Source organism: Stenella coeruleoalba (assembly GCF_951394435.1).
Source record: "Stenella coeruleoalba genome assembly, chromosome: Y".
NCBI classification, from domain to species: Eukaryota; Metazoa; Chordata; class Mammalia; order Artiodactyla; family Delphinidae; genus Stenella; species Stenella coeruleoalba.
In genome coordinates, this window is record NC_137168.1 from 2,514,514 (window position 1) to 2,541,135 (window position 26,622).

A 26,622-nucleotide genomic window follows, 5' to 3' on the forward strand; every position below is an offset into this window, starting at 1 on the left:
GAAGACAGTGTATTTGTTTTTGTTCTCTCCTTTGAATTTAGAAGTGCCTCAAATTTGGTGCCTAAAAGGTTAAAGGAAACACAGTGAAAACATAACTTTAACACTTAAAACAAAATAAGGCAATACCAGACCACTATACTTTCTGGATCCCAGCATATATAATTTTATAAGCCACATATAATGCAAAATATAACCTCATCTTTCTATAACTATACACATTATTTCCTACAGCATTTATTTCTGCCTTATAGCAGGTGCCACGTAGTCAACAAGGTAAAACACTTTCCACAATTTTCAGCATATACCCCCTATGACATCATTCCTACGGTTGCTGTTAAGCCTTGACTTTTAGGCAGTGAAAATTCACCGGGCATATTCACAAGTCTGGGAGCGTCCTCAGGGCACGTCACCCCTCTCCTCACCCTCCCACCTTCCTCTTGGGAATCTGTGGGCAGCGCTGTTAATGCTACCTGACACATCTTCTGGACCTCAGCAGGCTTGGGTGCCTTTGTGGGTTCTTTCCCAAAAATTCCCATGGAGCTACAGGATCCTGCTCTACCCTTGCCTCACCTCTTCTAAGTGTGGAGTTTCCCAGAACATCCCCTGGAGGAGTCTCTCCTGCTTTGGGGCTCCTTCTGACATCTCCCAGACCAACCACGAGGCCTCGGTGCCTTTAACCTTCTGGGGATCCCCCTCGTCCAGTCTATTTAATTTGAGGACAGCGTAGGCCTTCATTTCAGCTTTTCCCCTTTCCTTGTTCATGTCAAATTTCCAGGGCTGGGCCTTCTGACACTCAAAAGACAGGACACTTGAGGATTAAAAACATGATTCAAGACCACACTGTCTCACCTGAAAGTTTCAAGATCCTGTTTTTCAACTCAAAAGACAAGGAAGTGTTTGCCATTTTCTGCAGTTCATTAGTAGAGTTAGAAACCAGACTCAGAGGCCTGTGCTGAGCTGTCAGCTTTGGCCGCACCCATTAGGCTAAAACTTAACCCAGGTCTTACTCACATGAGGGAAGAGGGTCGGCGGCAGCTTCAAGCCCAGCCTGTGAGCCCAGCGACTCTGCATCTCCGACAGCTTCAGCGGGGTGAGTCCCAGAAGAAGCCACCGTCTCATCCCCCGGAGATAGAGGTCCTGAACTGATCAGTGACGACGAGGCCTCGGGTTACCTTCCCCATCACTGTGGCTTCATAGGGGCGGGGCTCTCCCTCACAAAGCTTATGGTGCTGTTGAAGGGCCAAGCACTTTGATTTAAAAACAGGGTGGCAAAAAATGGCAAATTTCAGAACTATAACGCAAGGTCGTGGGTCATTTCAGTGACCCTCTACAACTGCACAGAACTTTTCCAAGGATCTGAATATATATTACCATGTCTGCTTCTCAGGACAGTTTTGTAAAAGAGAAAAATGATTATAATCCCTGCTTCATAATGCAGGTGAGTCTCACGTTAAGAAGCTAACACGGGGATACACATCTATATCAGGGCTTTTAATGTCTGTTTCCGTTTTATATATGCAACAACGTGCTGAACTTCAAACTTTAGCATTTTCCCAAAGCCTGCTACAACTTTTAAAAATTTAATCAAGTTAGCTGAGTAAAATTTGTATATATATTTATAAATTTAACTCAGCTAAGTTGATTACATACTCTCTCTCTGCCTCTCTCTCGCGCGCGCTCTCTCTATATATACATAGTGTGTATATATATATATGTGTGTATATATATTATACATATATATAGACATACATATTATACACACACACACACATATATATATAATTTTAAGGAACTATGCAAATCAGGCTCAATTTGATAATCATATAAATTTTTCTTGACATTCAGCCTCAAATTAAAATCTAATTTAACATGCTATTGCTTACATTGTTCTCTACTGTCATTTCTCGGAGGATTTATACAATATGTTCCTTTGGGTTCTACTTACATATCTGACATGTAGTAATGTGTTCATGTATTCAGCATCCTATTGACAATTTCACTTTATTCCTACTTGGCTGATCTTAGGGATTGAGAGTCTCCTCTGGCACAGAGTTTAATGTGAAGCACACGCTGAAGCCCGGAACCCTTGCAGCGCTGAGTGCCTTCTGCTAAATCCCCACAGCAGCCTTCATCTGTTTTCACTATACAGCTGGCAGGTGGCTGGTATCTTATTCACGCTGCCCTCTGTTACTGCTCAGACCTCCTGCCCATGGTCAGCACAGCTCAGCACTCGCTGTGGGGTGTTAGGCTGCTTTCAAATAATTGCAGATGCCTTTCAGATACTCTGTTTCCAGAAAGTTTTACTTTTAATCCCACACATTTCTATCTTCAATTATTAATAATTTCCTCAAGACCAAGTCTGGATGATGCCAGAAGCTTGATCTTACATTCGGCAGGCTATTTTTAAAGAGGTCCTGGAAACTTGATTAGAATATCCAAAGTTTCCCCAGAAATCACATAACATACTGTGACATTTCTCATGTATATATGCATATATATGAATTCCATCATATATTTAAAGAAGAATTAACTCCACAACTATTCCAAAAAACTGAAGAAGGGAACACTTCCAAACTCATTTTATGAGGCCAGCCTTACCCTGATACCAAAGTCAGACGCCATGAGAAAAGAAAACTACAGGCAATATCCTTGATGAACACAGATGCGCAAGTTCTCAACACAACACTAGCAAACTGAAGTCAACAGCACAGTAAAAGGATCCTACACCATGATATAGTGCATTTTACCCCTGAGATGCAAGGATATTTCAACATATGAAAATTGATTAATATGACAAACCACATGGACAGAATGGAAGGTGAAAGTCATATGCTTATCTCAAGAGATGCAGAAAAAGCATTTGCGAGAATTCAATTGCATTTCATGATAAAAGCTCTCAAGAAAGTAGGAATAGACAGTAATTACCTCAACATCACAAAGGTCATTACGAAAAGCCTACAGCGGATATCATATTCCACAACAAAACACTGAAAGGTTTTCCAGTAAGATCTGGAAAAAGGCATCCCAGAAAACATTTCCATGCCTATCCAAAATGGAGCAGAGCAAGGAAAAGAGTTTTTAAAGTGCCACTCTTCAGAAATATCCCCGCTTTGTTTTGGCTATCACTACAAATTCATGGCAAGACCCCAAAAGCCCCACCAAGACTCTAGGATATTTTTTAATCCCCCAGAGCAATAAAGTCTTATGGCTCCTGTGTTAAGACGGCTGGTTTGAACAGTGGCATTTTAGAGGTGGCTGGACTTGACACCTGGCATCAGTGTCACTGTACAAATTTTATAAGAGAAATGACAGATTGAAAGTCTAAGCCATAAACACACAGCCAGTTTTCAAAATAGGATAAAAGCAAAACGAAAGAAAAATTGTTTAAATTCACTTCCCTGGCTACCAAAAAAGAAGTCCCAAAGCTGTGAAAAGTAAGTATAGAATGGAAGCAATGCTGTGAACAATAACCGTGTATTCTTATTTGAAAGGTTAATGCCAAGGTCCCAAGGAGATAATTCCATTTTAGAACTGACACAAAACTTCACTCACCTACTGGCATTATTTTACTATTTTCTGAGAGAGAACCTTATTCAGAGACCTTGATCTCTTGTGTTTATTAGCATCTGATTCCGAGTCTCCTATTCTTCTCAAACTTCAACTCCAAGGGCGTGCTTTTCAAACCGCCCGCCCGCCTCACCCCCTCCCCCACCCACGCCCCGCACACACACATTTTGTAGTAGAATCTTCTTAGCACGTCCCCCTCAAGATTCTGGTATCTAGATCCTTTTTACCTCATGCTTGCCAGCATTGCTCATCTTCCTTATTCTTGAGGAAACATCACTCATAAACACTCCATCCACCTGACACTTCCATAAACTTCCTTAGTCCCAAATCACTCCTGCTCTCAGCAACTGCCGAGGTCTCTGAGGGGTCCCTAGGAGTTGGACTGTTCTTCATGAACCCGTTACAGAGCAAGCTGTAAAATAAAACATGCAGATACAGAAGTGCACAAATCAACATCATCATAAATGTGGCTTAGTTACTTCTGTTAGAAAGACATCCGTGCTCATACTGAATTCAAAGTTTGCAGGCTTATCACTACTTCCAGTGCGCTGGACCAGGGCGAGCTTCCTCCAAAAGCTGTGGACTTCTCTACAATGTGCAGCTTGGGGTTGCAGACGAGAGCACGCGCTTTCTGCGGACAGGACGGTTCCCGAGGGAGGAAGGATGAAGCCAAGCTGTACCTGCTCAGTGATTCTTACCAAACGCATCCATCAGCTAACCCACTCCACCTTCCAGAGGATGGAGTTACTGAAGGGCAGAGAGAGGCCAGCGTATGCTTTAAGGACACGTACACACATACACACACATTTCTTTTACGCTGATGTGCAAATGGCTAACCCCAGATTACATCCAACACACTATCTGTTTCTACACTCATGCTGTGGTTGCTGTTAAGTGTTAGTGGAAAGAGGGGAGAAACTTCTAAACTAATTCAGAACTAGGGACCTATGGAAAGCTAATATTCAACCACTATTGCCCCTTGATCCATATTTCAAATCCACATCTATGTTTATAAAGATAATTTCGTTTCTTGAAATGTCTCTTTTCACATTTCAATACAGATTAGGCAAAGGTCTTAAACTGACTTTAAAGTGTCCCCCCCGCCCTTTCTAAGTTTTGGAAGAATTTGTTAGGATTGGTGGCATTATTATTTTTCCATTCCTAAATGTTAGGTAGAATACAATAGTGTAGCTCTCTGTGCCTGGTATCATTTTTGTGGAAATTTTTTTAAACTTCGAAATCTATGTTTCCAATAGGCAGAGTCAGTCAGGTCATCTCCTTTTCCCTTGACTGACTGGTAATTTTTCAGGATTATTTTTACCTTACCTATGTTATCTAATTCACTGGCATAACACTTTTATTGTGTCCTCCTAGCATCTGTAGAATCGTTAGTGGTATAGTACCTTTCTTGCTTGCTATTGGTAATTCATGTCTTCTCTCTTTTATTCTTGACCATTCTGATTAGAAGTTTATCATTTTTATTGATCTTTCCAGGAAACCAGATTTTGGCATACTGATTTCCTCTGGTGGTTTTCTGTTTTCATTTTCATTGATTTCTTATAATATCTTTTTCACTTACTTTCTTCTGCCAGGTTTTGATTTCATCTGTTATTCCTTCGCTAGTTTCTCCTGGAGGAAGCTTAGCTCACTAATGTGAGACCTTCTTTTCTCATTAAAAAAAGCAAAATGAAAGCTGTACACTTCCTTCTGTTCTGCTCTTATTGCATCCCACAAATTTTCATACATTGTTGCTCATTTCTGTTAAATTCAAAACATATTCTAATTTGTCTTGTGATTTCTTTTGACCCAGGTACTGCTGAGGTGTTTATTGTCTAACTTCAAATTCTGGCATACTTTACAAATTACTGGATATCTGATTTAGTTCTGCTGTAACCAGAAAACATAATTTGAATGACTTAAATCCTTTAAAGTTATTGAAATTTATTGTGTGGCCCCAAATATGACCTACCTCAGTGAATTTTCCAGATGCCCTTGAAAATTAAGTGTCTCTGTTGCTTGGAGTGTTTCATTTCCCACATTTCTCTTCATAAAACAAAATCTACATGGCAAAGCGACATGTCAGAGACTTGGCAATAATAATAATGATAATAATAACAATAATAATCTATAGAAAAAGAGAGTGTATTTGGGATAGCACATCAGGAATACAAGCTTTCAGCACCAAAAAGAAGGGCCAGATGTAAGGTGGATATGATCTTTGCAAGCAGTGTTGTTTGTGGCAGACGTAGGGTAGCCCAGGGACGCTGAAGGTTACTTGCCAAGAGCAGAAGTAGACAGTGGTTATTCCCAAAGCTTTGTAAAGAGTCAAAGTAAAAACTGAAGTTCTGTTCTCATATTTTATTAAGTTATGAAATGAGAAATAGTAGCTTCTTTCTGTATCTCTCCTCCCTCCACTGACTTTTCAATTTGGAACCTCTAAGATAAATCCGTTACATGGAATACCAAGTGTGAACCAAGCATGGTGGTATGAAAAATAAAAAAAAGAGAAACTCTTTAGTTTCCCAGTTTGTGGAAGCATAGAAACTCAACAGTATTTTGACCTGTCAGCAAAGCAGATATGGATCTGAGCACACACTGGCCTGTGAAATCCGTCTGCTTGTTGTAATTGCTGTTGTTTAGTCTGTAAGAGTCCTAGGAATTTACGTCAGTGATGTGACAGTGCTAATGTATTCCAGTGGACGAATGTCGATGAGTGTTATGTCACCCTTGGTCCTTCAGTCAATACCATGTGTTAAGGAGAGCCTGGCACCTACAGAAATAAGGATGGGAGCGTGTGCAAATCCGATTTTTTAAACACAGAGTAGGTCAGAGCAGCCTGACTAAATACCAAGATTCATGGACGGAAAAGTGAGAGATAAGATCAGAAGGAGGAGAATCACCAGACCAGCCAAAGGGCTGTGGACACCGTCCTAGAGGTAACTTGGATAGAAATAAAAATATACTAATTTATTCTTCCTTTAATTCCTATTGTTTTCTAACATTGTTACATTTCTCCTGATTAGAGTGTATAAAAACCATCCAAATTCAAGCATTACAAAATCCACTCACGTATTAAAAGAGTGGAAGTCTCCCAAATTGGTACGGTACCTAATAAATTACTACTGCCTGACATTCTGAATATTTCTTTGATTTTTCTTCTGAATATACAAGTGTTATAAAATTTTTATAAAAAGTAAATTATGCCTTGTACAAAAATTGACGTTTTATTTTAGCTATTCTAAAATTTTTGTCTCACGTATGGCAACATGTCGCTTTCTTTTGGCTATTCTGCTTGCACAATATTCCATGTTAAGAAATACAACTATCCCATCATTCTTTTTAAGCACGGTATAGTAGTTTCTTATAAAAATATGCAGCAATTTATTATATTTGATGAGTTATTCCTAACATGTCGCTAATATACACAGTGTTAACTTCTTGTATATTTTTTTTAGACTTGAGGAAATATTTCTAGAGTATAAATTGCTAAAATCAGAAATGCCAGGGCTTCCCTGGTGGCGCAGTGGTTGAGAGTCCGCCTGCCGATGCAGGGGACACGGGTTCGTGCCCCGGTCCGGGAAAATCCCACATTCCGCGGAGCAGCTAGGCCTGTGAGCCATGGCCGCTGAGCCTGCGCTCCGCAACGGGAGAGGTCACAACAGTGAGAGGCCCGCGTACCGCAAAAAAAACAAAACAAAACAAAACAAAAGAAATGCCAGGTTATGAAGCACATAATATTTACAATTTTACTAGACATTACCAAAATGCTTTCTAAAATGTAGTATCAATTTACACTTCCACTAAGATTGTAGAAGAGAGACCATCTCACTGCAACTTCCCAGTAAGGATATTACCTTTCCATATTTAAAAAAATGAATACTCCAGAGGTGACATTTTATTGTTAAGTTATCGATTCTGTAAATTTTAGTAAGGTTGAAGATACCTCAATATGTTAATTAGGCCACATTCTTTTTCACTGAATTGCCCACTTGAACAATTTAGTACAACATTCCTGCCAAAGTTCTACATGCAATTTGTTAAGAGGACTCCATAGGCAGCAGAATGAACCTTCTATGTGTTTCCAAAATACATACATACAACATTTGACTGCAAAAATTATACTCAATAATGATTGGCAGCTTGGATATAAATATATATTTTTCTAATGTTCCCTCTCGTTTCCCTTGCATTTACTATATTCTTTAAAAGCATAAACTATGGGACTTTTCCCACTGTTTATTCCCAGAAGAAACTGTTTTGTGCTGTCAAAGCTCTTACAGATCTATAATCCTCCCAATGCAGACCACTAGCGTTCTCAGCCACACGTGCACTTATAAACGTTAGTCACTGGCTTCACCTACACGCTTGTCTGAAGTTTACGCCACATGGACATCTTCTTAGTAATCTTCCAATTACTGCAAAGATGAGTCAGAGTTAAGTATTACCTAGCACAGCTTTCACTCCCATGCCAAGAAAAATACGTCCTACAGCATAACATCTAGAGCAGTTCCAGTCCCTGGTCATACGTCCTCCTGGGCCATACTTCTACTACAGATACAGAACAAGCCTGTTCCTTATGTTTCTTTGCCTGCCTAACATATTTTTATTATACTCAAGATGTCGTTTGACACAGAAATACATATATTTTTAAGAAACCGATTCTCTTAGGTTATGTACAAAAGTATAGCTACTGAACTACTTGTCAACAGAGCCTCCATGTGCCACCACACATGCTGTCACTGTACACAGTTCTCACTTCCAAAGGCTCAGGGTCTCCCAATTCAAAGATTGGGCTACACTCTGGGGACAATGCAGGATGCAAACATGACTGGCAGTGGAACCCAGCCTGGTCGGGAACTGATTTCATTTACATCATATAAGACTCCTCAAAGCATACAAATTTTCAGGATTTCTTTTTAATTCCCACAACATATTATTTGCAGAGTTTAAAAAACTTTATTTTGGCCTTCTAAACCCTGAAAGCAATGTTAAATCTTTCTAGAAATCAGTATGTCTATTGCTTACAAGTATCTTTAGGAGCTGTATTTCCTCCGTTTCTAGGGCTTCACTTTTGTGTAGAAATTATGGTGGGGGTCATGGACCACTATATGTGTACCAGTTGGTCCCTTCCTGTTGTCCAAATTCTGTGGTGAACATCACACATTCTGAGGAGATCAGCAACAGCAAAGCCCATACACTTAGAGAACAGTAGAGCTGAACTGAGCCTTGCAAGAATTTGTATTGTTAAAACATAATGCACAAAAGTGAAGAAAATTAACTCCAAAAAGTAAGATAGCAGTTTTCAAATATTTGAAGGATAGATATATCGAGTAGGGATTTCATGTATTCCTAACCATTCAGTCAGAACCAGAACAAGTGTGAGTTACTGAGGGACGATCCATTAGGAAGAATTTGACAGCAGGGATCCCAAAGGTGGACCCGCTTGCTTTAAGAGGTTCTGTATCTCCTGTCTGCAGATTTCAAGCTGAATGGCCAGTAGGAAGCTTTGTGGTTGGGGAAGTCTGAGTGTCAGATAAGGTGGGTTCAAGAATGGCTTTAGATACAAGTTAGGCTTTGTAAGGGAAAGGCAGGCAGTGAACATGGATGGAGGAACACATCTGTGATCTGATTAGTTTGCACGTCAACTTGACTGGTCAAGGGTGCCCTTATCAAACATGACCTGTAGGTACGTCCAAGAGTCTTTCTGGATGAGCTTGGTCCCATTTTGGTAGAAGGCTGAAGTGCTGCAGCACAATTGCCAGGCCCCTGTCCAACAACGCCCTAACCACCACCACGGCTTCTTCCCGAGAGGACACATCTTTGGTTCTCCGTCAAATCAAAACATACTGAATGGGCTACCTTCAGTCTCTGTTTTCCTAACTCCATATTCTCCCACACAATTCTGGCTTTACTTCTCACCATCCCAGCTACACTAAACCTCTCAAGCTCCCGGGCAGCACCCCTGCTAGTCCTCAAATCCAACGATTACTGCTTTGCTCTTGCAGACGTGACATGTCAGGACCGATGGCTGAGCAGCATTCCACAGGGGTAAACACTCTCCGCTTTTCGAATCTTTTTTTTGGTTGGCTTTCCTTTCTCCTTCACCATCTCCTTTAAGAGCCCCTGCCTGGTGGCTCAAAAATTAAATGTTATAGAACTCCTAGGGATCTCTTTGGGGTCCTCTTCCCTTCTACCTTACAAATGTCTGCCGTGGAACTGCAGTTTAATACTGTTAAATACCACGTATATGGGAACAAATCCCTTAAGTTCAGATGCGACATCTCCTCCTACTTGTGTAATGGGAATCTCAACATCAGGATCTCAAAACAAACTCTGAATTCTAACCCATCCTCAATCCTATACCATTTCCTTTCTTCTCCAGATCTATAAATGTCACCATTTAGCAATTCAATTGCTGAAGCGCCAAATTCTTTCTACCATTAGCTCTGATTTTTGTTTCCTCATTTTCAATCCACCATTTTCAATCCACCATTTTCAATTCCCGTCCATTCGATGTACAAAATGCATCCAGATGTGTCTTACTTTCTTGAACTCCACACTGCTCCAAATCCTTATAATCCTTGAGTGTAACAGTCGCCTGAATCCTCTTTTTACATCCTCTTTAAAATGCTTTCTCCACACAAGGAGCCAGAGTGATCTTCTAAAAAGCATTTAAAGGTGAAGGTGACAGTGTCACTACTCTGTTTAAAATACACCAAACGCTTAAGATAAAAAGCAAACTTGCTCGCCTGGATTAAAAGTGAAAACAATAAAAGTTAAGTAAATAAAATCTACCTTATCTTTAAATCCTCTCCTCTTTTACTGACTACACTCCCAGACAAGTAAGCTAGTTTTTACTCTGAACAGAAGTCTGTTTTCACATCACACATTTACTTGTGCTCCTCCCTCTGCCTGGAACGCTTGTCTCCCTGGGGTCTAGCTCATTCTTCCCATTACCCAGGCACTTCTGGACAATGTCCTCTGACTATTCAACATGCAGAAACTCTCAGTCATTCTTTATTATGTCACCTCTCCCATCTAGTTTAATCCTGCTATCACCCCAGTTAGGTGATAATTGAAACACTCTCTTCGGATGGGTCTCTCCTCTAAACTACACACCACAGTGGATAACTCAAGAAGGTAGCAGCTTTGTATTCCCAGAAATAATTTAGCCTACCTGAGGAAGAAAGGATTAATACAGTTTTTCTCCTCTGCACGCCTCAGGGATATCTCTATCAAAGATCAAATATTCCATTCAGTTTTCAGGTGAAAGACTTCATTCATTCAAATGTTTTAAAAATAAACTTTGATTGAATTTACTGTGTACCATGCACTGTTTAAGTAAACAAAACAGACATGGGTTGTGGCCTCACGGATCTTAATTCTATTCAGAGAACAGACAATAAGCAGGTTAAAAAAAAAAAGTTTCATTTTCATATGATAAAGAATACCCAGAAAGGGACTTCCTTGGTGGCGCAGTGGTTAAGAATCCGCCTGCCAATGCAGGGCACACAGGTTCGAGCCCTGGTCCAGGAAGATCCCGCATGCCGCAGAGCAACTAAGCCCGTGCGCTACAACTACTGAGCCTGTGCTCTAGAGCCCAAGATCCACAACTACTGAAGCCCGTCTGCGCTCCCCAACAAAAGAAGCCACCACAATAAGCCCGTGAACCACAACAAAAAGTTGCCCCCGCTCGCCCCAACTAGAGTAAAGCCCACGCGGCAATGAAGATCCAACGCAGCCAAAAATAAATAAATAAATACATCAATTAATTACGTTTAAAAAATACCCAAAAAGATCTCTCATTCTCTGATACACACTATCTTTGTAATTGACACGCTGGCTGCACGATCTTTAATGTAGTTGGATAAGATAAAATCATTATTCTCAGTATGAAGCTAAGACGATTCACTTTTTTTATTATCACGGTATGAATCAGTGGCCTAAATAAATATCTAACTCCCGGAAGCCGACCTCTCACCACCGGTGAATTCAACAACGAGGACAAGATCTGTTTTGTGTCCAATTTCTTCCACCTCTGGAACACTATTTTTGGAATGCTTTAACAAGGCCGTCTGTTACTGCATTCTCTCAGGCACTGAGAGACAACTGCATTCTCTCAGGCACTGGATTGATAACCTGCTTTTAGTCTAACAGTCCAAAGTTGAGTTTGGTCATGGTTTTCTTGAAGAAATTAAAAGGCTTAGGTACTTCAAGGAATTTCACTTAAAGCAAAACATGGGTTGGATCCCACCGACATTGGTTGTCGGACCTGACACGGCAGGATGTGAGGAAACTTGTGTATCTTGTCTCTCGATCACTTCAAACATGCCAGCACCGTGATTTTATAAGCAGGACTGCGCGCAACTTTTTCAACAACACTGTACGGCAGGTGGTAATGTCTCAATTTATCAGATGAATTTTAAAAAAACAGAGATTCCATCACTTTCTCAAGATTGCATAGCTAGGAAGTGGCGAGGCTTGGGTTCACCCGAGACTAAAATGCGTGATCCTAAACATCCATTCCTCTACTCATCAAGTGTTTGTCAGGTACGAACCTAATACTAGACTCTCCTTGGCACCACTAACACGGAGATGGGCGCACCACAACAGTTTTACACACACACACACAGAGTCACAGACATCTAAAGCAAGAAAACTCGGATTTTAAATATCTGCCACAACAATAAATGTAAGTTTATAGAAGAAAAAAGGCTTTTCGTTTGTGTCATCAACAAAATTCCACTCAATGTTCCCTGCACTTAAGCAAAGTGATTTAAAAAAGGATATAGGTGAAAAGATAGACAAAGGCAAACAAAAACCAATGCAAGGAATATGCTTTTGATTCAAGCCAAGGCAGATCCAGACCAGAGAGAGACATTTAAAAATCTAAAGTATGCAAAGCACATACAAAAGGTTAATGCTCCCTGTGCCACAAATGAAAGACACAACTTCCTTGAAGCAAAAACTAGAGAAAACACAAAGTTTTGAGGTGGTCAAAACAACAGAAGGAGACACAATATCTACCAGTCCCAGACGAATCAAGTGAATTAAGAAAGTCGCACATAAAAGAGCTACACAACATAATCAAAGAGGCTGAATGATTGTTAGATCACTTTCTTATGCTGAAGGGGCTCTGAAAAGTGACAAACAAGATCATCAGATAGTGGGGAAACTACAGGTCCCATTAGGTCAAAGGAAGAAAAGAAGAAAAAAGTAAACATTGATTCTCATAATTTTCCAGGCATTATGGAGTATGCACTATTTTCTTAATTAAATAGATGGTAAACATTGTGTTTATTATGTAATGACACTATACTTGGGCTAAAATAATACAATATACACCAACATTACCAGATTATAAATTCAACCCACTCCTTCCACCTCACAGAAAAGCAGCATTCAGAAAAATTACTAAATGTATAAAGCAGTCTGACATCAGGACAGAATTCCTTCACAAATACAAAAATAATTATAAATTAAGGCTGCAATAAAGTAATTTTCTGAGTGATTCTCTTTCCAGTCAAGCAGGGAAAGCAGGGTCCCCATGATGAATTATCAATAATTACGTCTGACTGCAGCAGTTGAAGCAATGTGTGTAAAGTGGCCTTTTTAAAGCCTATTAGTCTTTTGGTGAGAACAGTTGTTTGATGAGTTAATGACATTGGAAGTATTATCATTAGTCAATAAATACCAAGACAAATAATTTCAAGTGACCTTTCTTGGCCCTTTATGAGTCAATGGATGTTACCAATACTACCTTGTTGTTTATTCCAGGAGTCAATGCCAAGGTTGAAATGACTGAAAAAGTAGCGTCTATGGAGAGTCTATTTTATAACTACAGTCGACATTATTTTCAAAGAAGTTGAGGAAACACTGATTCAGTACAATGCGAAGTTGAATCTGTGTATTGCAAAGGATGGTGGTGAAAATTTATGTAGAACATAAAAAGTCTTACAAAAATGTATAAAATGTCTTTGAAAACGTAAGGTGTTGGAACACCTGTGACTACTGATTCATCACCAGTTATTCTGCAAAAAAGAAATGGAATATATTATGTGTTACTGAGTCAGTGGTGTCAAGGATACCTGTGAATTTTTGTCAGAAGTTGAACGCTGACTTCTCCTACACACAGCAAGAAATGGGATGATTAGGTGCAAACAGGACCAGTTACAGAACTAGTCAAGGACTAAACAGATTTAAATTAAAAAGATAACTAAAGAAAAGGGCAATGAGGATAGGAAAACAGTATAATAATCTTAAGTGTCCTTACAATTTAGAAATAACACAACTGTAAATGAAAAGAATCGTCAAGAGAAGACAGGAAACAGTGTCTTTGGGGTGGGGGGAATATAATAGGTGGGAGTCAGAAAATTAAAGTTAATAAATAAATGAGTAGAAAACTAAGAAAGGAAAAATGAGAATAAGGACATTATAAACATATAAAGGTCCACATGAAAACAAAATACAAATATTCCTGAAATTTGGGGTTATATATTGCTGCGTAAGAATCCACCCCCAGTCACTGTGGTTTAAAACTCAGCCACATTGCTAGGGGAAGGAACACAAGCTCTACTGGTGGGAGGAGTGGTCTTTGTACAAGGAGAGGGGCAGAACTGTGTGGAGGCTGTGTTTGGAGACCTCCTAACACTCAAGACAGCGAAATAAATTCAAATAAGGGAGCAAAGAAATGGACCACATAGACATACAAACAAACAAACAAAACCCCATATAAAACATAATAGACACAGTAAATAAACACAAGACATGGTTGGCCTGTATCTAATGATGTAGAAACATTCAATTAGACAAACCACCTCTGACACAGTCCAAAAGGTAATTGGCATGCTTATCGCTTCCTAAGTATTATTACCTACAAATGAAACGAAAAGCTACCAAAAGAACCAGGGAATCTTAGTTCAAATTCTAGCTATGAGTCTCTGCTATCAGCCCTAGTGGAGTAACTGGAATGAAACTTACCCTCCTGCTGTAAACAGCTGGAAAACCCATTAACATACACGAAAATCAGTTTCATACAGTGGAAAACATCTCTATCAGGACTCTGATTCTTGAGAGAGGTGACACAGATAAGATGGTTTCTATAATTACCCTGTTTTTCTTGGAGGAACTTTTCATACCCACTACAATGACTAAACAGGTTTGAAAACACCAAGGGGTGGTGAGAATGTAGGAAACCTTGTATGTTGCTGGTGGGAATGTAAAATGATGCAGCCAATCTGAGAAATACTTTGTCAGTTAAAAATAAAAAAATTTAAAGTGTACTTCTCATGTGATCCAGCTATTACACTGTTAGGTAACATATGGAATTTCTTAAAATTATGTACACTGCCTAAATTTCACTCAGTCTTTTACAAAATGACAGTTGAACATCTTTAACTTGGTATTTTATAAATGAGCCCACTGCTGGTTGGGGTGTTATAATAAATTTAGTTGGTTCCCCTTTGTAGAAAACAGGTAGATTCCTAGACAAAATGTGAAAAACAACTATTTCAGTTTCCTTAACATTCGACCAATGCAGACGACAACAAATTGGGAAGCGTTAATTCTTAAAAAACAAAAAACTGTTACAATTTTGGGCGAGTTTTGTCCGTGAGTCTGTAGCTTTCCTGCTCAACCGTCATAGCATTCTCTGCTTAGTCTGGATGGCCTAGAATTCCTAGCTAGTCCATCAGAATATTAAAGGACGATATACTAACTAACAATGATTCAACAAAGAAGGATGGACTAGCTACTGGACTAGCTTTACGGCCAGAAGTGGCTCACTGAGTCAGGGCAAAGGTCACTCATAAACCATGGCTTTGTTGGCTAAAAGTGGCAGATTTAGTTCAGAGCAGATGGGGAGAATCACATAGATTTCGTAGCTCAAGGTGGCAGGCTGTTATGTATTCAGGGTGAGTGGCCATCCAGTCAGAGATTTAATAGGAAGACCCTAGAAGGAGGAAAACCATAGAAGCACTGAGATATGCTGTCCACACCTCTTCCTGACTACTGTCCTATGCAAGCCTGAGGGAGACCCAAGACACTGTGATAAGTGAAAGCCAAGAGAGACTTGAGCATCGGCCACACATCTGAATATATTTCTCAACCCACAGACAAGTCAGTTGGCGGAAGTTAGAAGCCTTATGAAATAAAGCTGCCTGATCACAACTCCTGTCCCAGCCACTGGAACTGATCACTGAACTACGCAGAGATAGAAACCACCTCTAAGGACGTCGGCAAAACTCAATAAGTAAACAGATGGGCAAATAAATAAAATCAACGGACACGGCAAGAGCTGCACATCAGGAGAGACGCTAATTTTGTAGCTGAAGTTCAGGGAAGTTACAAAAAAGTAATTCAGCAGCCCTTATGGGAGAAAATCTAGAGTCCTTGCTGTACTTCATCTTGAATGTCAGTTTTCAACCAAAATTTACAAGCTACAGCATCAGGAAAAGTGTGAGCTATATTGGAAAAAACGAAGCAGTCAATAGGAACTGACTGCGTGGGACTAGGTGTTGGATTTAGTATAAAGAAATGTCAAAACAGCAATTATAAATATGTTCCGAATATTAACGGACTATAAACTAACAATGATTCTACAAATAAGAAATATCAAGGGAGAAATGGAAAGCAGAAGAAAGAGCCAAAGGGAAATTCTAGTGTTGAAAGTACAACAACCGAAATGAAAAAATTATTGGATGGGCTTAACGTCAGATGTTTAGATGGTGTAAGAAATAAGCAGTGAACTTGAAAGTAGATAACAGAAGTTATCCAGTCAAAATTTTAAAAAAGGAAAACAAATATTGAAGGAAAAAGAAACACAACCAGAGCCTCAGTGCCAAGCCCTCCAATACAAGTGAAATAGGAGTTTCAGAAGAAGAGGGCAGGAAGGAGCAGAAAAATATTTTGTAGTAATGCCCCAAGTCTTCTCAAATTAATTTAAAAATTAACATAAAGATCAAAGCAGCTCAACAAACTACAAGTAGGATGAAAACCCAGCAGCATACGTCAAGTACTGTGACATTTCAAAGATTTTATCCTAGCTGCAAGCTACAGTTAGCTGGTGCAGTAGCATGCATGGCATGTTCCTGGGGGCGGAGGCGGCTCAGGCAGTTGCGGCATGCACAGTGGGCATGTATTACAGTTAGGAAACCCCAACCTGCAAGCAGACCTGCTCAGCATCTCAAGGGACACTTTCTCTTTACTGCACTCCACAGCAGGAAAACCTGCCTTCTACTCTGGAAGGAGACACCGCATCTATTTTCCAAGGATGTTCTCTACAGAAATTTCCTTAAAAATAGAGCAGAAAAAAGGCGCTTGGTGTTTCTGCTCACAAGAAGTGCAGAGATGCAAGACACCCATGGAACACTGTTTTCTGACAGACGTTATCACAGGCAAATCTTATATAATTGTGCCTTCATCTATATTTTCACTGGATCAGCCCTCTGCTCCATAACATGTAAAATTATGTGACCAGGATTATACAACTTTTAGCTCCTTTCCACTAACATATATCCTTCAAAGAGTACGAAGCCATTTCTGGGTCTTACCCCAGATCGACTTCATTAGACTCTTTAAAGGGAAACCCAGGAGGCACCATTTAATTAACAAGCTGATTCCTAAACACAGCACAATTTCTGAATCGCTGTTCACAGACTCTAATAGAAACTCTTGAAACCTATGAAACCCTCTGTGATTTACTCCTGCTTACCTTCTTCTCAGCCTTTCTCTTTCCCACTGCCCGCAATCCCACCTTATCAGAATGCATGCAGCTACCAATACTCCCCAAGTTTTTACACACCAATGCTCTTGACAGTATATGGAAATTAGTCCCATATACTAATTAGTCCCACATATGGAAAAAAAAAAGTCCCAGCTCTGAAATGATGTTTGATTCTAAGTGTTCACGAGCTGAAGTATGATCCCACCTATGTGGTTGCCTACTGATCGGTGAGAAATTAAGTCCCAATTCTGGAGCCTGACTTAATTCTTTTTCCTATAGAAACGCAGGACTTTACATTTTAAGCATAGTGGTTGAACAAATAACTTCTCCCTACCTATCTGGGATGTCACTTATTCTAGGCCAATGGAACTAACTTGTGTTTGATGATGAAAATAAAATTTAACAACCTTGCCTTTTTTTCTAAGAAAGAAAAGAAAGGTGAATTACACAGTAGAAAGGACACAGTGGGAAATGTAATGGGTTTGTCTGCTCTGGTAGCGTGGTCTCGTTCACTTCAAATACCCCTGTGCTCAAAATTTCCCAGAGCCCCATGTGGATAGCATTACTCACACCAAAACAATGTTCAATCTGTACAGAATATCCTGTGTATACACTAATATGCCTCATCTCAAATTTAAAATATATATCTCTACTTTAGGTCTTTAGATTCTACAGCTGTAGATGGGTGTGGGTGGGTATGGGGTCCTTTCTCCTGTAATTCCATCAACTCCTTAAAAGTTATGTGCAATGAACACTTCAGTTACGTGAAATACAATGGATCTGCTGAGAAGAAGCGGCTTGATTCACATCCCTTGGCCCCTATGCTCCAGCTAGAATACCAACCCTAAACCCTTCTACACAGAAAATCTTGCTGCCACCACTGGACAATGGTGGTGTCTCCGTCAGTCTGTTAAAAGTCTTCTGCATCTTGTCCTCTGGCAGCTGAAGTGGTCCTCAGAGGTCTCTCTCTGCTATGTGGAGAAAGTATTGGGTGGTGAGACCATTCACTGGGCCTCTTTGACTCTTCAGAGGTTAAAGGACCTTGATCAGGACGTGAGAATCGTCACTTCAGGTGCTGCTAAGTACATTTTACAGGAAATCACCACATACTTACAGCAGGTATAAGACAGAGAGTCAAGTGGAACTCAGGTCCCTTTCTTCCAGGGCTGCTCTCCCTCCTTTCTCTACCCTGGACCCCTGGCTGACTCTGGGGATGACTGTCATTACAAAAGGAACTAAACGCGAGCCTGGTACAAACTACTGACGACGGGACTCCTCTGTTTGTAGTGTCACATGGTTCTTCCACTTGGCTGTGTTACAGACGTTTACAACATTTACATTTTATGATAAGCGTGGGTTACTTTTACACACATGCAAAACTTTATAAAGACAAAAAATATGAGACGCTGCTGTGGTAAGAGAAGTTGTCATGATAGAAACCAAATAATAATTCTCTACTGTTTTATCAAACTGGTTTTCATTAATGTTTTATTACAGCTTATTCCTGGGTTTAAAACTGAAGGATCCCACATAACCGACATCTACCGAGGGGAGGGGCCTCGATGGTGACGGAAAAGCTTGTGCATGTGTTTCCTATTCACAGATTCTCCTGGCTGGCTGCTGAGCACACTCTTCTGCAGGGAAACTTGATTTTACTGCCTTAGTTCTCTGTCATTTAACTTAACCTCTTGTTTTTTCGTTTACTTAATATATTATTTGTGTCTCCATGCCTGAAAACCACCTAAAAGGTCTGAGAACCCCCAAAGTTAATTCACTGTCATTACAACACATAACTTTCTTACACTGACAACTTTAAATTCAACAGAATATATGGGATCTAACTACTAAAGACTCCAGATATTGACTTGTTAGCACTACTATAAAGGTAGTTTATAAAAATTGTATGACACCAAATATTTTTTAAAAGTTAGTACACAGAAAAATCCATTCCATTTATAAGCTTAGTTTTTTTTTAAGCCCTTAATAGCCTCAGTCAGTAGTAGGAGTTTAAAAAAAGAAAAATGAAAAAACGCTGTTCCAAATGTTTCTACCTTCTGACTTTCATCTTTCTATCAATAAATAAAATATTGAAATTCAACTAACTTTACCAATTACAATGGTGATAAACAATTAACATGCATGAATTAAATTTCTTTCTTCTCTAATTGATACTGAGGCTAACTTTTATTTGTTCTTTCTGGACTTTTCTAAGGAAATGATACTACATTTGCACATCACAAGCTACATTTCCTTTCTTTTTATAGTTTCCATTTTCACCCTAGGTGATTAGATTAAGAAAATAAATATTAATGAGCAAACAAGCCTGATTTAAGAAGATATTTTTAAAATACATTAAAATAAATATATTGCCCACTAATTGGTTTGGGGTGTAGAAGTCAACAGAAGTACAGCATGTTCACTACAGGTACTCTGAAGGGTAGAATGGATAATTTCACGGGGTGCACTTTTTGCCTTTTCTGCAACTGAGAGAGAGAGAGAGAGAGAGAGAAAGAGAGCACTACATCCCTCTCTGCGCTGAGCTGCTTGACCAACTGAAGGGACATTCTGGGTCTCCAAGTCTACATCACAGAAATCTGACAGCATCTGGAATCCTGGAATCCTTGGGGCCTCTTGGAATCTTCTCGGGTGGGCATTACCAGCTGAATCCAGACTTCCATCCACTTACCAGGGCAACCGACTTGTGAGTGGAAGCCCCTTGGACCCTCCAGACCCCATCTGCCATCTGCACACCGCTGCGAGACCTCCCTCAGTGCCAAGTGGAGCACAAGGGCCCAGCTGAGTTCTCTCCAAACACCTAACCCACGAAGTCATGAGCTACAACCAAAACATGGTTGTTGTTTCATCTCCAAAGTTTGCTTATCTGAGATGCACTAGCTACCCAGGTCGCTCATCGTCTCTTTAACCCAGGTTATTCGTGACACTGTCACATCACACTCGTAGTGTCTGATAAATGACCGGTAGTTATATTTTGCAGCAAGTGCAATTTTTCATTTTATTTCTCGCCATTCTGCTGAGAGCCCACTCACTCTTTCTAATAGTTGGGTCTGAATGACTTCTTGTGTCATGTGGATGCCTTCCAAGTTCCACATCCATGTTTTTCAGCACCGTTATCATTGCCTAAGAGTCAGTGATAAACCCTCATATAAATGAGCGTATAAGCACACACAAGAGCAAAGAGAAAACATGGTCATAGAGATTCACCAATCACAGCTGATGCTCACTACCTGCCGAATCCCTGTATAGGAATTTGCCTAATCCAAAACTGATTTGTAACCCTACAATCAATCCTATGGTGCTTAACGAGCATCAACTGTACATCACAATTTACCAGAATTACGTATTTTGGTGCAAATGAGAACAAATGTTGTCATTTTGAGAACAAATGACAAAGACCAAGAAGACATGAGATGTACGGAGATTACTCAACATTTAAAGCATCCTCAAAATTTCTGCCATGCATCCCACCCTGCTGACTTCAGAGTAGGATCGAGAAAGGAACGTGGATATCTCTACATTCCTGCTGCTGTCGATGGGCTGCACGTGTTTAAGAGACGAGGGGCCCAGAACTGACTTTGCGATTCTATATGCACTTCCTGCTGACACCACCCCAGGTGCTTTTTGTTTCGTTTCAAATAGACGTTTAGATAAATCATCATTATAAACTTCTGTTAATGGAATTGTATTTATCTTCAAGCTTCATTCATCTAACTGAGCTCACTCTCAACGTTCGACCATGGGACCTGAATTATTTACTGTACTTCATGAGAATGAGATTCAGGATGTTAAAAAAAAATTATGTATGTGTCAGATAGCCATGACTATCTGTTGGAGTTAATCATTTATGACACCTAGTTATGAATGGCGCTTTCTGCAAATGAGATATTAATGGAGCTTGAAACATGAAGGACCAGATAACTGGTCACCAAGAGCACGTGTCCAAGGACCATAGACTTGGGACCAAAAGCAAAACAAAACCATCTGTAGGATGTCTGGGGGTGAGCTAGACAGAGGAGGCTTGGTTTAAACATTTGGGGTTTAGAACTAATCCAGAGTTTTCCTTAAAATCAAGACAGGGGCTAAGTGCTGAATATCAGGAAGGCACTGAGAAGACTCTGGAGCAGGGGTGAGGGGTGCTGGGGGCATGGGGAGGAGGCAAGTGATTCGGCTCCTAAATCCAATATATTTTGAAAACCTACTGAGAACGATCCTGATGCCTCACCGACAAGTAGACTTCACTCTGCGGGCAGGGAGTGCAGATTTCAAGGAAAACAAACAAACAGACGAATCTCAGCTATGAGATTCTCTGACATGACTCACACTATGGTTATAGGTAGCTAGTAGTTTTCTTGTGAAGGCCTTAAGGCAGGCTTACGATGAACTCTTTTCTTTCCTCCAGTTGGGCAATGGCCAATCTTCATGTAATATCTTTCATCCACTTACATAATAACCTAGCCAATGAAATTCCCCGAAGGGTACTCCCCAAATTAAGTAAGAATCCTTCCTTTCGTTACTCTTAAGGAGGAGGATGAAGGCTGATGAAGTTGCTGGACTTACCTGGCAATTTTCAAGTACACTGAAGAAGATAAAACTGACACAGAATTCAAAGGAAAGTGTTTTGTTAGAAATAGGTGCAGAATACTTAGAATAAATAAGCAACACTTTCAACATTAACCCTAAGAGATGCTTCCCAAGTATATCCCGTATCAGAGGAGAAATGCTGCAGAAAATAACTGACCATCTATCTGTATCCTCGGGAAACCATGAGAAGAATTTTAGAAGGGATCTTAACAAATTGTTTACTCAGACTCAGGATCTTTAAGCACATGTTAGTTCACCACATACTTTTAAATTATTGAGAAAGTAAATGATTCTGGTGATAGCCCATTTCAACAACTGGCAAGTCCTGATTTGATTTCCAAGGAAAATAGGCTAATTATATGAGAAACTGGAATATCTCCTTGTAAGTGTATCTTCCAAGGTGTGCCTACCATTTGCCACTTTAGTAAGCTGAAACATATGTGACTCTAACTTTAGAATATTAAGTTAGTAATTTATTGATTAGCATAGCATAATGATATTAGAAAGCTGTTTGCTTCAATGTAGTACTCACCACGTGGCAGGCGAAGTAATGGCCCCCCAAAGACACGGACATCCAAATCCCTGGAACCGGTGAATACATTATGTTACGTGGTAAAAGTGAAGATGTGACTAAGTTAAGGATATTGAGATGGCAGAGCCCTGGATTAGCCAGGCAGACCCAGCAGAATGGCAACTGTCCTTCAGGGCAAAGGGAGATCCGACTACAGAAGAGGACTGTCAGAGAGACGCAGTGTGGGGAAGACACTGCGTGGGGCAAGGGGCCACAGGATAAGGAATGCAGGGCGGCTCCAGAAGCCGGAAAAGGCAAGGAAGCGCACGCTCTCTGAAGCTTCCTGAGGGAACAAAGTCCTGCCAACACCTTGACTCTAGACCTCTGATCCCTAAAGCTGCAGGATAATACATTTACGTTGTTTTAAGCCACCGAATTTGTGGTAGTTTGTTACAGAAGCAATGAGAAATTAATATGCAATACGGAAAGGAAGACAGTGCAGCCCCTCAGAAACATAAGGCACAGAATTGCAAAGGGTTCCAAATATCTAGTAATCATTTATTTTTGTGCTTGCTAATATGCCCTGGACGGAACTGTGTCCCCAGAAAACTCTTATGTTGCAGCCCTAACACCCAAGGCAACAGTGTCTGAAGACAGGGCTCTTATAAGGTGATTATGATTAAAGGAACTCGTAAGGGTGGGGCCCTAAGACGGTAAGAGGCGGAGGAGAGACACCCCTCTCTCCGTTCCTCTGCACTTGGAAAAGGCCGCGTGAGCAGTAGGCAGGCAGCCACCCACCTACAAGCCAGGAAGGGGCCCCTCATCACGAGCCACAATAGCCAACACCTCCATCGTAGCTTTCCAGCTCCCAGAACTACGAGGAAACACGCCTCTGGCCTGGAAACCACCCACCCAGTCTGTGGTTTTTGCGCCAGCCCCTGTGCAGACCGGTGCATGAGCAGGAATGCAGTCGCACTGCATCGAAGCAGTGAGTGTCTGCGCAGCTTCCTGGGAGGCAGGATGGCATGGGGTCCTGGGCTGCCTGACTCTTGAGTCCACGAGTCCCTGTTCACCGTGAGTGACTACGAGCGAAAATCGGAATTTCTCTGGGCTTCGGTTTCCTGATCTGTATTGTCGGGTAAATGAGAACCACAGGGTTCACGTTCAGGATGGGGACCGAGGAGGATGCTGAACTCGCTCCCCTGCACCCCGCAAATACGGGATCTACAGCTACACTTGGAACCACTTCCTCTGAAAACCCCCGAAACCCGGCTGAGCGATGACTACTCTGGGACGCGGGCTCTCCATAACCCTGGGCTGCTCCCTGAAGAGCAGGGTTTGAACCCCACACGCGGCACCCCGACTTCTAAGACCTCCTCCCGCGTGCAGCCCCGGAACCCCTGGCTCTGAGAACCGCCAGGGCCGGGCGCACAAGGCCCCCGGAAGCCGTTCTCAGAGGCCCGGGAACTCACCGCCTGGCTGCTGCACGGCGATGGGGACCTGGAGACGCCGGAGGGGCAGGGCTGTGGCCTGAGGCGCACAGGGCGGCCTGGTGTCCTCGGGGTCAGAGCCGAGCCTCCTGCGGCCCCCGCGCCGCCCAGCACACCAGGGACTCCGCCTGGGCTTGACAGGCGCCTGCAGCCCTGGCTTCACGTCCGAGGCCCCGGTTTTACTAAGTCTGAGGCCCCGGTTTTACGTCAGTGACCCCAGTTTTACGTCCGTGGCGCCGGCTTTACGGCTGAGGCCCCGGCTTTACCTCTGGGGGCCCGGTTTTACGTCAGTGACCTCAGTTTTATGTCAGTGACCCCCGGATTTACGTCAGTGACCCCAGATTTACGTCAGTGGCTGTGGCCCCAGTTTTAACTGCCACCGGGGGACACGGCCGGGCCCTGGTGGCCAAAGGGGCTGAGGCTTGAGGTCCCACAGGACTGCCTACATTTGCCTCCGTGCAGAGCTTCCGCTTGAGGGTCAGCCAGAGTCTGGTGCTCGCCAGACCGTGCCCCTGGGGCCACTGACGGGGCTGGGCAAACCCTCAGGGTCAGCACCGACTCAGCCAGGTGTCTGCAGCGGCGCATTCACCCCAGCGCTCTTCGCAGTAGGCGCGGCGGGGGCCCCTGCGAGTCCGTGAGCGGAGAGCGGATACAGCGGAGGGGCGCTCACGCGCGCACGATGGGTGCCACTCAGCCGTGAAAAAGGAGGGCGTGCCGCCATGTGTGACGGCGGATGGACCTGGAGGGCCATAGGGTGAGTGAAAGTAGCCAGACGAAGACAAAGAGCACACGGCCTCTCTTCTCCGTGGGATCCAGGCCACAGACAGACAGAAAACCGGCTCCTAGATGCAGAGAACGGAGTGGTGGTCGCCAGAGGTGGGGGCGGGGCGTGGAGGAGATAGGGGAAAAGGGGTCGGAAGGTGCAAACTTCTAGTTGTGACAGAAAGAAGCCCTGGGATGTGATGTCCCGCACAGTGACCACGGCTAGCAATACTGTGCTGCGTAGTATTGGAACTCTACGGGGCGGTTCTCACCATTAAATCAAACCATGTGCTGCGCACACCGTAGACTTAACGCAGTGGCGGACGTCAGTTACTTCTCAGTAACACTGAATGAAACACGGTCTCACTGCAGGAAGAAAAGTGCACCTGTGTGTCGTGACAGACTTTAACTAGGCTTATTCTGGTGGTGATTTCACAGTGTATACCGACGTCGAGGCATTACCGTGTACCCCTGACGCTAATGTAAGCTGTGTGTAAGTTACACCTCCAGAACGAAGCCCGCAGTGTACGGAACTTGTAATGGTCAGACCAAACCATAACGTAGCTTAAGTGTTTAGAGCAATGTGTAACCTAGCCTACAAAGGTTCCTAGTCTTGTAACATTTCATTTTACTGAAGCAGTTATTTAAATGAACGTAATTTTAAGTAAAACAGCGAGGCGTGGTTGCAATAGAAAAGGACTAAGATACAGGAACTTTAAATTCAGATTTCTTTTTGGTGATCTCGAGTAAGTCACAGTCTCTCTGTAAGTTTTTTGACATTATCCTCACTCGCATGAGGACGTTGAGATGGAAATCTGACAAGTTCCTTGTGAGGACAAAGATGAAACGACACATGTGAATGAGCTTAGAACTAAGAGAGACTACAGGAGTGTCATTTGTCAGTGTCGTTCACTGGCTGTGATGATTATTACCATTTTTACATGTCAGGAAACGGAAAGCACCAACCTATGAGGTTTTTCACACTTATGTTATCATTTAGGAAACTTAATGGCCTTTTAGAAAGTTCCCCTCTGGGAGTTTTAGACTCGGTTTTGTGCTTTGTGCTAAGTTTTCCTGGGTTTCTTTCACTGGCAATTGTCTCCGTGAAGCAGAAAAAGAAAAGGAGGAATCCCATGTCTCTCTGGCAGTAAAGCACTGAGCCATGGAGACAAGAAACAAAAAGCAAGCAGGTGGTCTCATGCGGGGATCCTTGGGTGACCAGGCTGAGTGGGCTTGGAGTAATTCAGAGAGTAGAGTCCACACGCCACACTCCTGACGGGGGCACAGCCGCTGCCTCCAGGTTTTACCTCTGGTGTGAAAACTGAAAAACTAATGACTAATACCTATAGAACTTTGTACATCACAGATTGTAACGTACTCATATTCTCTTTTTAAATATAACCTAGTCCACACTTCCTGCCTCATTACGCTTGCTTCTATTTTATTGTGGATGAAAACCTTCTTCACAAAATTGATATGTATTGTCCCCACAAGGGGATGGCATGGCTGAGGTTTAAAGGTGTTGGGATCATGTGGATAGAGTGCGATAAAGCTGGAATATGCCCTTAATGCATTGACTCACTTCATTTGTATTTTATCACAACTTGCCACTTTTTATCAGTATTTTTAACGTGGTTAAACTTAAACGTACACCAAAAAACTGAGATGGACCAGAATATACCCATCCAGGGTTTGGATATTTTGCACATAAAAGCAAGGACACATTTTATGTCTCTATCGATATTTCTCTGTTAGTGGCGATTTATCGTGTTCATACCCTTAACACTACTTACTATGTAAAAAAACAAAGCAAAAGAAAAGCAAGAGTGAAGTCCTCAATCACTTCAGAACTTAAACTAACGTCAGGTTGTCCTGCCGGACTGGGACAGGGTGGCAAGTGAGGCTGTTACATTGGATACAGAATTTAGGGGTGCACCAAAAAAATTCAGTAATCGAGGTGAATAATATTT

The 26,622-nt window shown here is 41.8% G+C and overlaps 1 long non-coding RNA gene across 1 annotated transcript in view; it reads right to left on the reverse strand.

Moving 5' to 3' along the window:
* The window catches only part of LOC307181067, a 40,819-nt gene extending 15,610 nt beyond the window's left edge, over positions 1–25,209 (reverse strand). The window contains exons 1-3 of the long non-coding RNA XR_013825857.1: positions 23,873–25,209; positions 5,537–5,626; positions 3,795–3,979 (exon numbers count right to left, since the gene is read on the reverse strand). This is a non-coding gene — a long non-coding RNA (uncharacterized lncRNA). The remainder of the gene's footprint in view (positions 1–3,794; positions 3,980–5,536; positions 5,627–23,872) is intronic.
* Between the last annotated feature and the right edge of the window lie 1,413 nt (positions 25,210–26,622).